At 43.6% G+C, this 12,745-nt stretch overlaps 1 pseudogene; it reads right to left on the bottom strand.

The window, feature by feature from the left end:
- Window positions 1-281: 281 nt before the first annotated feature.
- Window positions 282-12,745, bottom strand: part of LOC102538875 (ferritin light chain pseudogene) — a 49,862-nt pseudogene continuing 37,398 nt past the window's right edge.

Consider the following 12,745-nt stretch of genomic DNA (forward strand, 5'->3'; position numbering starts at 1 on the left):
GGGGGGAACACAATACAATATGGTAAAGGTACTCAACGCTCTGCTCGCCAAAACCAAAGACACATTTTAGAGCAACAGGGTTTTCAATCCGGTACCCAGAATGACTTCAGAGAAGTCATGAAACCTCTAAAACTGTATGCAACGTTTTATGGATGGTGTGTTTATCATTCGTGACAGGAAAAACATAGCTTATCAGATACTCAACATAACCAGGTGATACACAAAGTTAGGAACAATTTCTTTATTTAGAAAATCCAGAGAATTAAACAGACTACAAACCATTCAATTCAGATATTTTTATTTATTCCCTCACAGCCTAGCTTTTTTTCCCCTCTGCAAAAACAAAAACAAAAAACAAAAAAAAACATCTTTTTTGTTTCCATCTGGTGCCATGGCTTGGGTGAAGGTTTCAAGGTGGTGAGAAAGTTGCCTCCTGGCTGGAGAAAGAGGCTCGGGCAAAGATGATGCAGGGGTGGGGAGGCAGAGGGCTCTGCCAGAGGCCGCTGGGCTCCCGGGGCTCCTAGTCGTGCTTGCAGGTGAGCCTTTCGAAGAGATACTCGCCTAGCCCGGCCTCGGGCCGGCCAGACTGCGGAGGTCGGTCAGGTGGTCGCCCATCTTCTTGATGAGCTTCATCTCCTCCTCTAGGAAGTGGATCTCTAGGAATTTGCAGAGGGGAGCGTCTGCATTCGTAGAACCTAGGGCATGCAGATCCAGAAGGGCCTGGTTCAGGCTCTTCTCCAGGGCCATGGCGGCTTCCATGGCGTCCACGCTAGCATGCCACTCATCTGGGGACAGCTTCTGCACGTCCTGTTCCAGGGCGCAGCAGTCGCACAGCTTCTGCATCTTCAAGAGACGCTGGGCGCCCTCGCGCTTTTTCTCAGCCAACTCACGGAAGAAGCGGCCCACACCCTCCAGAGCTACCTTATCGCCTTCGAAGTATAAGCCCAGGGAGAGGTAGGTGGACGAGGCCCGCAGGTGCAGGTTGATCAGACGGCTGACAGCGGCCTTCACCTCGGTGGCATAACTCTGCTGGGGCTGGGAGCTCATGGTTGTCAACACTGAGGAGGACTTCTCCATGAAGTATGGTGTGAGGCTGATCCTGGAAGCAGGGGATAAAGCCGCCAAGATGGTGCTGGAAGTTGTGAGTGAAGGGGGGGGCGGCTAGAGGATAGTGAGGGGCGGGGCTAGAGGGTCGTGAGGGGTGGGACTAGAGGGTAGTGAGGGGCGGAGCCAGATGGTCGTGAGGGGCGGGGCCAGATGGTCGTGAGGGGCGGGGCTAGAGGGTAGTGAGGGGCGGGGCTAGAGGGTAGTGAGGCAGGCAAGGGAATGGGGAGGGGGGCTGGGATGGGGGAGGGTCGCCTGGGGTGCGAGGACCCAGTTTGTTCCATCCAAGTGCTGGTGAAGCTAGACAGATCTGGGGGTCTGCTGGGCTCAGTTCCTCAGTCTAACTTTTGGCAAGAAGTTAATTCTTTCCTAATTATTGGAAGGGAGTCTTCATCATTTTGCCCCATTTTTTACCATAATTCCATGGTAAAGTAAGAATGTCTGAGGTAAAAAGGTTAGAAGTATTGATAGCGAAACCCCTCCAATCTTCACTTGTGATTTAAAATTTCCTTGTTTCTTACTTTAGAGCCTGTGTAAATATATTTTCCCCTGCTCCTAATCCCTCACCAACAAGGTGACTATTAGTTCCAGTTTGCCCAGAGCAGTCTTGTTGTCCTGGTGTAATTATTAATAGTGCCCCCTAAATTAATTAATTAATTAAAAAATAGCACCCCCTTTTACACTCAAAAGGGTCTTTGTTTCAAATACACTGAGAAGGACCAAATCCACACTATGGAATGTGAAATGGATAGAGTTTGCAAGATGTTGAGCTTGGGCATAATCCCCTTCCGTTTTATTAATTAATCATATCAGTAAGAATCCCATCATAAATGTTCTACTATTCAGCCCTCATTTTTTTCATTTGTTGATGCATTTATTCCTTCTACTAAAAGTTTCAAATACTGTTTATGTGCCAGGTGTTTTGTTAGGTACTGGTGGCTTCCTGTGGTTACCCACATATTCCCCTATTAACTGAAACATGTCATGTGAATGGGCTCTAAAGATGAAAATGTAGGTTTGTAAATCCTACCAAAATAGAAAATAACCCATACAGGATGCGTTAGCCATTCTCAGTTGGAAGATGAGGGCAGAACTAGACATTCTCATAGGGGCTTTTCCAGCATTGTGATTCCACGCTTAGCATTTTATTTTCCTAAATACCACTTGCCTGGGGCTGTTTCACAATTATAACACTTTCATGTGTTTTCTATCAAACAAGAAGGCATATTCTATTCAGGGTAAATAATATTTGAACCTCAGAGAGGAGAATTTTGCTCTAAACTTTGGATCTAGTTCTAAATGAAAATAAAAATCCATTCTTTTGCAACTACTTTTAAATTTTACTTTCTATGTTGTTGAAAACTGACATCTTAAAATTTCAAAAAGACAGCTGCAGTCTCCCTTCACTGATGAAGCTAAAATATGAACACATATCCTGTATCTAAATACAGAATATATTCTCCATTTTTTTTTCATGTAAGGCTGTCGTCCCAAAGCGTTCTCATATGCATTTGAGGTTTGCAAAAACTGTTAGAATTCAGGAATAGCACATTTTTCAATCCTGGAAGGAATTAATTGGGTAAAACATGAGTAGTCCTGCAGCCTTTCTGGCCTTCCTTCCAGGGCCACAAAGAGGTTAGGGATGGAGAAGAGGGGGAAAAACAAAAATTCAAATCCAAGAACAATCTGAGCACGTACCCAAATAGGAGAGAATTTATACTGCATGCAATACCCTCCAAATGACTGCAAAGAAAATGACCATTTTCTACCTTGTGCATAAACCATTAATCATTATATTGACCTTGTAACAAGAAAATGCTAAGCTTAGAGAAAACTTCACCATATAACATACTTTCTGTATTGCGGCATGTCAGGCTCATTTAATATATTTCAATTTCCTATACATTTACTTATTCTTGGAAAAGAAAAATGTCTATATAAACCTTCGCAGATGAGATAGTTTCCTGCCTTGTGCAAATGTTGATAAATCTTTCCCTCATCACTTTAGAGAGAAGAAAGCCAGTGTGGGAACTGTACTCTGGTGGGTGGTTAAGCATATAGTCGTTGGAATGGGACGAACAGGGGCTCAAATCCTAGCTGTATCACTAGTTACAAGCGTAACCTTAGGCGGACAGCATAACCTCTCTGAGCCTCAGCTGTCTTGCCTGTAAAATGGCAATGTTAATATCTTACAAGCATACCACAAGGATTCAATGATATAATGCATGAGAAAATGCTGCCAAACAAGTAGAAAGCACTCAAAAAAAATAGTGCTGTATTATCGATCAGTTTTGCAATAAAATTGTGGAGACCCTGTCAAATTCTATTCAGTAATATTAGAAGCATATACCAGTATGTGTTTGATTCATGTTTCCTCACTGTGGACCTGTTTTGCTGAATCACAATCTTCTGTGGCAATGTCATTTCAAGTATGGAAAAGCACAGAGGCACAGCTTTGGGTGCCCAAGGTCTAATTCATTTAAAGCATAAGCAAAGTCAGCTTCTCTTACTCCCCTTGGCTAAGTGAGATTCAACACCACTTCCTGAGGTCCTTTGTGACCCTGCCGGCTGTGGAGGGAGGGAAGCAGTGCGTAAGTGGCAGAGGTCTATTTCTTTTCCCAGTTCTCCAGCCCAAGATCATCATCCACTAAAGCAAGAAATATCTAATGACCTTATAGTAGAGGGTAAGATTACAGAACATCCCATATGAATAGTAGAATTCACCTCTTATTCTCAAATGTAGACTTTGGAATGTTTATGTCTTGGGTCAGATTCCCCAGAAGCAGACCTTGAGATGAGGATTCCTATGCAAGTGGTTTGTTGGAAAAGTGTCCCAGAGAGACCAAAAGAGTGTGGGGAAAGCAGGACAGAGAAATAATGGAAGCCAGGAAGCAAGGCTGCAATTTTAGGAAGTCTCAGTTTCATAATCATCCCGGTGTGTAGCTTTGTAGTCTAAATTACACCTAAAGTTTGTTTCAACATGGGCCAAAGGAACTGGACTTTTATATTTCTGTCCATTGCCTAGAGAGACCTTGTTAGAATATGCAGTTGGAAAGATTCTTAAAAACCACGTTCTGTTACCAATGCATGAATCCCCTTAAGAATGTCTCTGATAAATGATCATCTAGTCTTTGCTTAAATACACCCAGGTTACCCAGAACACATTAGCTCGTGAGGGATACCCATTCCATTTTCAGTGAGTGTGATGTGGGAAAACAGAGCCACTTGGGAGCCAAGGTGACCTGAATTTAAAGCTGACTCACTTTGTAACTTTGGGCAAGTTACTTAACCTTTCTGAATCTTACTCTCTTTAGCTATAAAATACCAGTAGTAATATTATCTATCTCTTAAGATTACTGTGAAGGTTAAGTAAGATAATACAAGGAATTTAGCACAACTTCTGACAGATAGTAGGTGCTAAATAAATATTAGCTGCCTTCACTCCTTTCCCTTCTCCATCCTCTCAAATCTCATGTGTCAGCTCCCTGCCTCACAATAAGTTTGATCCTTTTGTTCTGGTTCTTACTTCCAGAAGAATATAAAATAAGCCCAGCCCACCTTCCCACTGGTATGACTTCCCTTCCCCACCGCTCCTCACACCTGGCTCTGTGGGCCTCTATTCTCCAGTCACTCTCCAGAAGGGAGACAAATTCAACCACATCCTTCCCTGGGACAACATACACTTGGAGATCACATCCTTTTAATTTTGATGCATGCGTATCAAAATGGGAAAATGGGTTCTATATAGAATAGTGTTCTCTTGTAACATGAAGAAAACAAATCTGTCTAATCGGGAAAAAGAGGCACAAAATGATTTTTCTTTCCTTACTGTGCTCCACTGTGACTCTTCCAAATGTTTCTTCCAATTTGCACTTGTGTCTTAGCCCTAGTGCTTTCTGTTACTTTTTAAAAGGAGAAATGTAATGTTTCATAGAAAGAAACAAGATTCTGAGTAGAGGTGGCCTCATATTTCAGAAGGGCTGGCAAGTCGGTCCTTGGTGGTTGCCAAGAGGTGGGTTGGACAGACACAGCTTGAGCTGGAAAGAACATCCAGCCTTGAAATTTGAAGTGGCAACTTTTGCAGTGCCACTCTCCCTTCCCCTGCTTGAAGCCCCTGAATGTTCCTTCTGGTCATGCTGACATCTGGCTGGAGAAGAGACTCACCCAGCAAGAGGCTTTGCTTTTCATTATCTATAACATGACCGTGTGTGTGTGTGTGTGTGTGTGTGTGTGTGAGAGAGTGTGTGAGTGAAGATGTAAAGACATATATCAGAATGTTAACAGTGGTCTGTATCTGTCTATGACAAATTTGTTACTTTCTACTTTTCTATATTATCTGAATTATTTAGGGAATGAGCATGTACTTATAATTACCACAGAAAACTCAAGAAAAAAAGACCTGTTTCTATTTTCAAAGAAAAGCGGAAAACTTGTTCTCCTCTTTCAAGTAGGTCATGTGATCTTGGTCCACAAAGCAATGAACAGGGCTCAGTGTTTGTCTCCTGAAGCCAGAGCTGGCTTGATGAATGGCATCCTCCAGCCTTCTGGGCACCAAGCTACTTTGCATTTGAGAAATTAAAATTCAGGAAAATGAAGGGCATCTCTTTCCATGCTCCCTCTCATACTCTCTTGGGACTTTGTTGACACTCCTACCTCTACTAGCCACCAATAACCCAACCTTCAGTCTGGGATGGGGAAGAAAGGAGAACCCCTCCTGGACTGAGGTGACTAGTAGGGCACCAGTGCTGCCTTAGACTTCGTCCTTATTCCCTGCTGGGCCTGGCACCGTGATTGACACAAAGAGTCACAGATTCTCAAGGGTGATGAAAACTCAAAGGTCACTTGATCCCCATCCTTATCCCCATTGTCAGTGCTTAATAATTACTTCATGAACAGGTTAAATGTGGCTACTGGTCACTTTAGCTGCTCAAGAGGTTTGAGCCACAGAATCAGATGCCCCAACTCACCCAAACACCATCCCCAGCCAGCCCCCTTTGCCAATGTCCAGGAATCCAAACAGATGACTCAGCATTTATGTCTCTATGACTTGGGGCAGAAGAGGCCACTGACCCATGGTGGAGCCAGCACCAACCACAGGTCCCATTTACAGCTTCGGGGGCTGGTGATGATTGCGTGTCTGGCATCAGTACAGATCTCCCCTCCTATGGTCCCCATGCCCCCTCCTCAGGGTGCATGGACGTGGCTGCAGGCCAAAACACAGCACTGTTCCCCAGTTCAAGATAAGGAAATATCTATCTGGGCCTGATGCTCTATATAAGCACCAGATGGGAATGATTAAAATTAAATTAAATTAATGTTTGACAGTCCGTGAAGGGCATAAATTGCATGGTGTGCTGCTTGTCCAATCTGTCATCTTGTTTCCCTTGGCTCAGGTCAACAAACAACAGCCGAAAGCTCCCTCTCTGGGTCAAACAGTAGCTGATTTCTCTGCTATGGAAATGGCTGCTCAGTTTCCTAAGCTGAAGGCCCCTATGCTGCCAAAATCGTGATTAAGATGCCTTAAAAGGCAGAGAATTCTATCTTCTTGCCACAATCTCCAGCAGCCATCTCCCCAACACACTATAACAGCAATTTCTGGTTAGAATTCAGAAACTGGGAAATCTGAACCTGGCCTAAGAGCGAACCATTGCCAAAATCACAAAGCAAACTCCAGCTCTAATGACAGCCTTCTTCATTCACATGGTTTCTAGAGCATGTGGGCAGTGCTAGTGTGTTATCGAGTTGCAGAAGAATCCACGGTATCACATTTTTAAATCACCCATCTGCTAAAGTACTCCCTTCCAAAGAACTTTCAGATTCAGACGTTTGCTCTTTTCCCCCTGTATTATTCAGGAATCAGGGTTCCAATATTTACAATGTCCTTCTAGCTACTTGTAGACAAAGGAACACTTCAACTTTTGTACTTTTGCACAAGAACTCTGATGAAGTTTTCAAAATGGTTAGTGTATATTCTTTGGTGACAAAGATCTGTGTTTCCAGAAGTAAGCCAAATTGTAGAAGCAGCAACTAAAGCATGAGGAGGGTGATGGATCTGGGCTGTGCCACCCACATGGCCCTTAAGGAATGAAACACTTATTCCCCCAGCTGCTGGGAATGCTGCTGGAAGGCGGCCTGCAGCTGTCGGCCCGCTTTGGAGGTTGGATCCGCTGAAGAAAGCCGCCTTGCCCACCATCTCCTCTCCTTCTAAGGCCAGCCCACACCCCAGCTCAGGACGGCGCTGAGCGGCAGGCTTTTCTCACTATTTTCTCTGCCTGGGCTTGTCTTCCAGATTACTGCCTGACTCCTTTCCTGACTCCTTTGGGTCTCTGCTCAAATGTCACCTCATCACAAAGGCTTTTCCTGATCTCTTTTCTAAAGGAACACACACTTAGCCTGTCCCCACAGCCCCACCTCCACAGCTTCCTGAGCCCTTCTCCTGCTTTCAGTTTCTTCATAACTCTTACCACTACCTGACATTATTTAGATACTTGTCTATCATTTAGTTTATTGCCTGTCTCCTCACTAGGATATAAGCTCTATGATAGCTGGGACTTTAGCTGTTTTGGTCATAGCTTTATCTCCAGTACCTAGGAAAAAGTCCTAGCACATGTATAGAGGTGCTCAGTGAATATTTGTGAATAAGCAAATGAATGAGTGAATGAATGAATGAGTGAATGATTAGTTGCCTACTATCTTAGCTAATTCCTAGTACTTAGGCTGCCTAGCTTTCTCCCTCCACATCCTGAGAGTCAGAGTCCTACCAGGGTAGCATAATAGTCAAGAACACAGGCTTTGGAGTTAGGTTGACTCATTCACTTAGTTCACAGACAATTACATAGCTCTTAAGCTGTGTCAGGCATTGCTTTTGGTACTTCATTGATATTAATGCATTTTATGCCCATAACAGCTCTAAAAGGTAAGTACTATTATTATTCCCATTTTAAAGATGAAGCTACTGAGCAAGAGAGAGGTTAAGTAATTTGCCCCAGGTCACACAGCTAGTAGGAGCCAGAATTCGAACCCAGGCAGTCTGTCTCCAGAATATCTGCCTTTTACGAGCCATATAATTTTGAATAAGTTCCTCTCTGAATTGGTTTCTTTGCCCATAAAAATGGAGAAAATTATGCCTACTACACAGACTTGTAAGCATGAAATGAGGTGATGTGTATAAAGTGCTTAGCACGGTCCCTGATCCACATAAGCACTTACTAAAGGGTAGTTGTTATCATTTTTTGTCCCAGTGCCTTGCCTTCCCTTACATCTCAACAGGCTGCACAGCCTTCCAAGTATTACCCACTCCTGACTTTTGTTTCATGTTGGATGCCCTAATATTGACTGCTTGATCCTTGCTGAAGGCCTTGGACGATACACCCACTCACCATTCTGATGCTCTGTGGATAGCCCCAGCATGTCACCTTCACCCTTGACTTCACCCTAGCCTGCCTCACCCATGTAGACAGACCTAGGGCCAGGTCCATTTCTGCCCTTCCCTGTCAAATCTCAAAATAAAATGATTCTTAGAGGCAGAAGCAACAAAATTCAGGCAGCATGACTTGTCTTTGACAACTAGCCTTGCAGTTCTTTTGGGTTCCCATTGCTTGGCATAATCAATCACTCAGATAAGCCAGAGCCCAAATCTGACCAGGTGTGGTGGCCACTTGCATACACTGCCCAGTTCCTTCTTCAATGAAGTCCTTGTTTTCCCAGCTGCTAGGAGTGCTGCTGGTAGACAACCCTCAGCTCTCAGTCTCTTCAAGAACTGTCTCAGCTACAGAGAGCCACCTTGACCAAAAGGCAGTTTCCCTGATGACTTTCTGAGGCTGCCCATATCCAGTGATAGCTCAGTGCAGGAGTATAAACTCCCAGCCGTTTGGGCCCAGCTGAGGACAACTCTCAAGGGCCATTCTAGCTCCAGAGCTCCCTGTAGGTCGGCCAAAGCTGTTGTTGGGCTTGCATCACACTCCTTCTGCCCACTCCTTCTTCCCTCCACTCCTTTCCCCAGGGCACACCCTAATAAGCATCCTGCCTCCTATGCTCAGTCTGAGTCAGCTTCCCAAAAAGCCCAACCTACAATACAAGGTCTAGGTCCAATTCACTCACACTCATTGTCATGGTCTCTGGATTCCTACAGGAACTATTAATCCCAAGAGACAAAATGGTCTCCCAGAATTATAGCTCCCCGGCCAATTCCCCAACTCATCCCCAATCATTTTTTACTTTTTCTCAGAGGCATGATTAGTCTAGCTTGCCTGCTTACACAAGCACATAAATGAAGTCAGAAAAATGATCTTTCCTGATGCTTGTTAATCAATTGTTTTTTGCCTACGATACATTGCCTCGGCTCAGAGCTTCTCTTTCCTCAAGGAAGTGAGACAGATGATCACAGGTTGCCACACAACACTAGCTCTTTACTTTGACCTATTGAGTCCTAGAAGGATTTATCAGCAAGCAACAAGCTCATTTGACTGTACATTAGAAGCAGACAGAGTCAGTCATTAAGGGAATATAAACAACCAGGTGCTTCATCTGTTTTGTAAAACTGATATATTTATAAACATGCCCTTGGGCAAGGCTCAGTCTCAATGATACCTCCTTTGGGAATAACAAATCCCAAACCACTTATTTGTTATGACCAGAAATGACATTTTGATCTGACTAATCAGTAAAATATCTGTACTTTTAATGGTCCATAAAACCTTAATATGCTTCCTTACATGTCTGAGTTCCCAAACTACAACTGGATGACACTTCTATTTGGTCTTCAAGAATAGATAAAATACCTTCCCTATTTAAGTGTGTGTTTGATAGGCTAATAAAATCAGAAAGGATAAAAATGCAGTAGGGTAAAACTGCTTATTTTTTAAGATTTTCTGTGGGAAGATCCTTTATCTTATTATGCAGAGCTTCCTAAGTAAATCCTTTGCTCTCACAGCATGCAGCCTAATTCTTACAAAGGAATTAAAGAAATACTTGATAGTCTATTGGTTTCTCATACTAGGTTTTGTTTTATTGTGTCACTCTGGAAATACTGTTTCATTTTTGATCTTAGAGTCTGTCCAGATATCCAAAATAGAGCTGGTATTGTGAGGCAGGCTTAGGTACTGATCAATATTCTGTCCTTTGTGTGAAAAATGGTATGACTGACGCTGACCCCAATCTGTACGGACAATTACAGCTGTAAAAACAGATGCTCCTCTCCCAGGCCCACCCCAGACATATGTTTTGATTCCTGGTGCTGGGCACTTGGCAGAGATGGGCATTTTGTGTCAGTCAGCTTCTGATACTCCTGGACTGTCTGAAGATTATTTTTAAAAAGTTATGATTCACTGCTGATGAGACTAGCTGCCTCTATTGCCTTCTAGAATCCGGTAACTTCTATGGCTCATGCTCTGAGATTTTGTTTCTGTGCCCCAGATACTTAAAACCACTTCAGTTCCAGCTCCCATAAAGTGGTTACTTGGATCATTGGAATGGTGAACTGATAAGGGCTTTTAAAAAATGTTCAGTATAAAAAAGTTATGGTTGTGAACATCATTATAGGAAAAACTACTGAAGTTCAACATCTGCCCTTAGAAGCTTCAGATTTATTGTGGGAGACAAAATTAAGACAGAGCAATGTTTGCCATCGTTGAAATACGCTGGGTTGTATGACTACTCACATAATCTCACAGTGAATCACAGAGTTCCTTGTTAAAGTGTAGTTCTCACAGGTCTACTGAATACAAATCTCTTCATTGGTGTTGGAATCTGCATCTTTAACAAGCTCCCCAAGGGATTCTCGTGCACACTAAATGTTGACGACCATTGCCCTAGAGGCTGATGATTTCAGCCTGGGCATGGTTCCTGCAATGCCACCACTAGTTAGTGGTCCTCTGTGTTTTGGAAGGAAATGGGGCATTCAGTGACTATCACCACTGAAATGTATGATTAATCATCATAATGATGGTGCTGATGCCCCACCCAGAGCTCCTTTACCAGTCTAGTGCACCCATCCCCCAGCTCCTGACTCCATCTTACCAAGAACCAAGATGAGCTCTATTTTTTTTTATATTTAGCAGCTGTTAGTGTTGGCTGCTAATAGTTCACAGCTGCACTCTACTTTGGAGACTTGTTCTTAACTGACAGAACCCACTTCACCCGGAGATGCGTAAGAGGTTATATACCCGCCAACACGGCCAGTGACTGACTGGTATTAAGGAGCAAAAGACTAGCCCCTTTGCCTCATGGGAGAAAACTCCGTGGCGCCATCTTGCCCTAGAGCTCTCTGTGGAATCAAGGCTGAGGTTAGATCTCTGCTGAAAGCACTTCTTTGCTTACTTAGCTTCTTCTGCTTTTCCTGCTTCTTTCACTTCCATAGAGGTTTCTCCTGAGAACACTCCCTCAGTAAGAATCCTCGTCTCCTTGTCTGCTTCTACATTGCCTAAGACAATATTGTTATTCAGCAGTTGAGGAGACTTTTCCAAAGAAAAAAGTTGTAAAAATAATAAAGATTCTGTGAATAAATACAGAGACATATTTGTAGCAAGATATAAAAGAAATAGGGGGTTCTTGGTTCCAAGAAAAGTGGGGTAATATACCCTGTTTGTCTCACTCAATGAAGCTATAAAACCTGGACAGAAGGCATGGGGCAGCCATTTGAGGACCCTGAAAAGTAAACAGTAGCATGCAGATTGGGAAAGAAGACATACCAGAATCCAACGGATTACCAAACTGGTGGGGAGTTTATCATTTTTTATCTCCTGCTATCCCTGGCCTAGAATCAAGGCGTCCCAAAACTTAGAAGTGGATACTGAGCAGGGACAGAGAGGGCTCCAGAAGTCCTCTAGTTCTGACTGGAAGGGCAGGGACGAGATCTCCTGATGCTCAGAGAGAGTAGGGGAAATCTTTCAGGTTTTTTTCCCCTTTGCTCTGTTCTCTTGCACTCCAGGAAGTCCTGCAGTGGCAGCAGCAGCAGAGACAGCAAACAGCAGTGGGGGCCTATAGATGCCTAAAACTAAAGGGGGGAACCATTATGTCTGATCAGAAGAGCTGTGTCCCAAGAGGATGTGGTGACATCCCGTTGCTTTTTTCTCTTTCTTCTCTCCTGCTGCTTAGTCCTAGACATGAGTATAGTTGTGGAAAGCACACAGCACAGCATAGTAGCTAAAGCCCCATCTTTCTGGGGTCAGAGACTAAAAAGGTGAGCTCCAGAGAAGAAAAAGTCATGGGGAAATTTTGGAGAGAGTATAGCTTGGGAAAATGACCCCATAAGATTGTTTATGAACTTCTAGGCTCACTGCCTAGCTAAACATATGTGCATCTGACCCTAAACAATATCGCAAAGATTTTGACAACTGAATTATGGGATGGAAGACTGTCCAGGTCCCAGACTGGCCACTGAGTAGCACACATACAAGACAGATCAGAATAGTAATGCAGAGGCTTTGAAACCGAACTGCCACCGGAGGTACAACCCACAGAAGGCTGTTTGGAATGTGCAGCCTGAACCTAAACAAGTTGGTTGCCTGTTAAAAAAAAAAATCTACATTCCCTATAGGATTTAAACAAGATCCAGAATCTCATAACCCAGAATCTCCCAAAACATTCAAGATAAAATCTAAAATTACTCAGCAAACAGAAAACCAGGAAAAACCTAATCTCA

The sequence above is a fragment of the Vicugna pacos genome, chromosome X (genome assembly GCF_048564905.1).
Source record: "Vicugna pacos chromosome X, VicPac4, whole genome shotgun sequence".
Taxonomy (NCBI): domain Eukaryota; kingdom Metazoa; phylum Chordata; class Mammalia; order Artiodactyla; family Camelidae; genus Vicugna; species Vicugna pacos.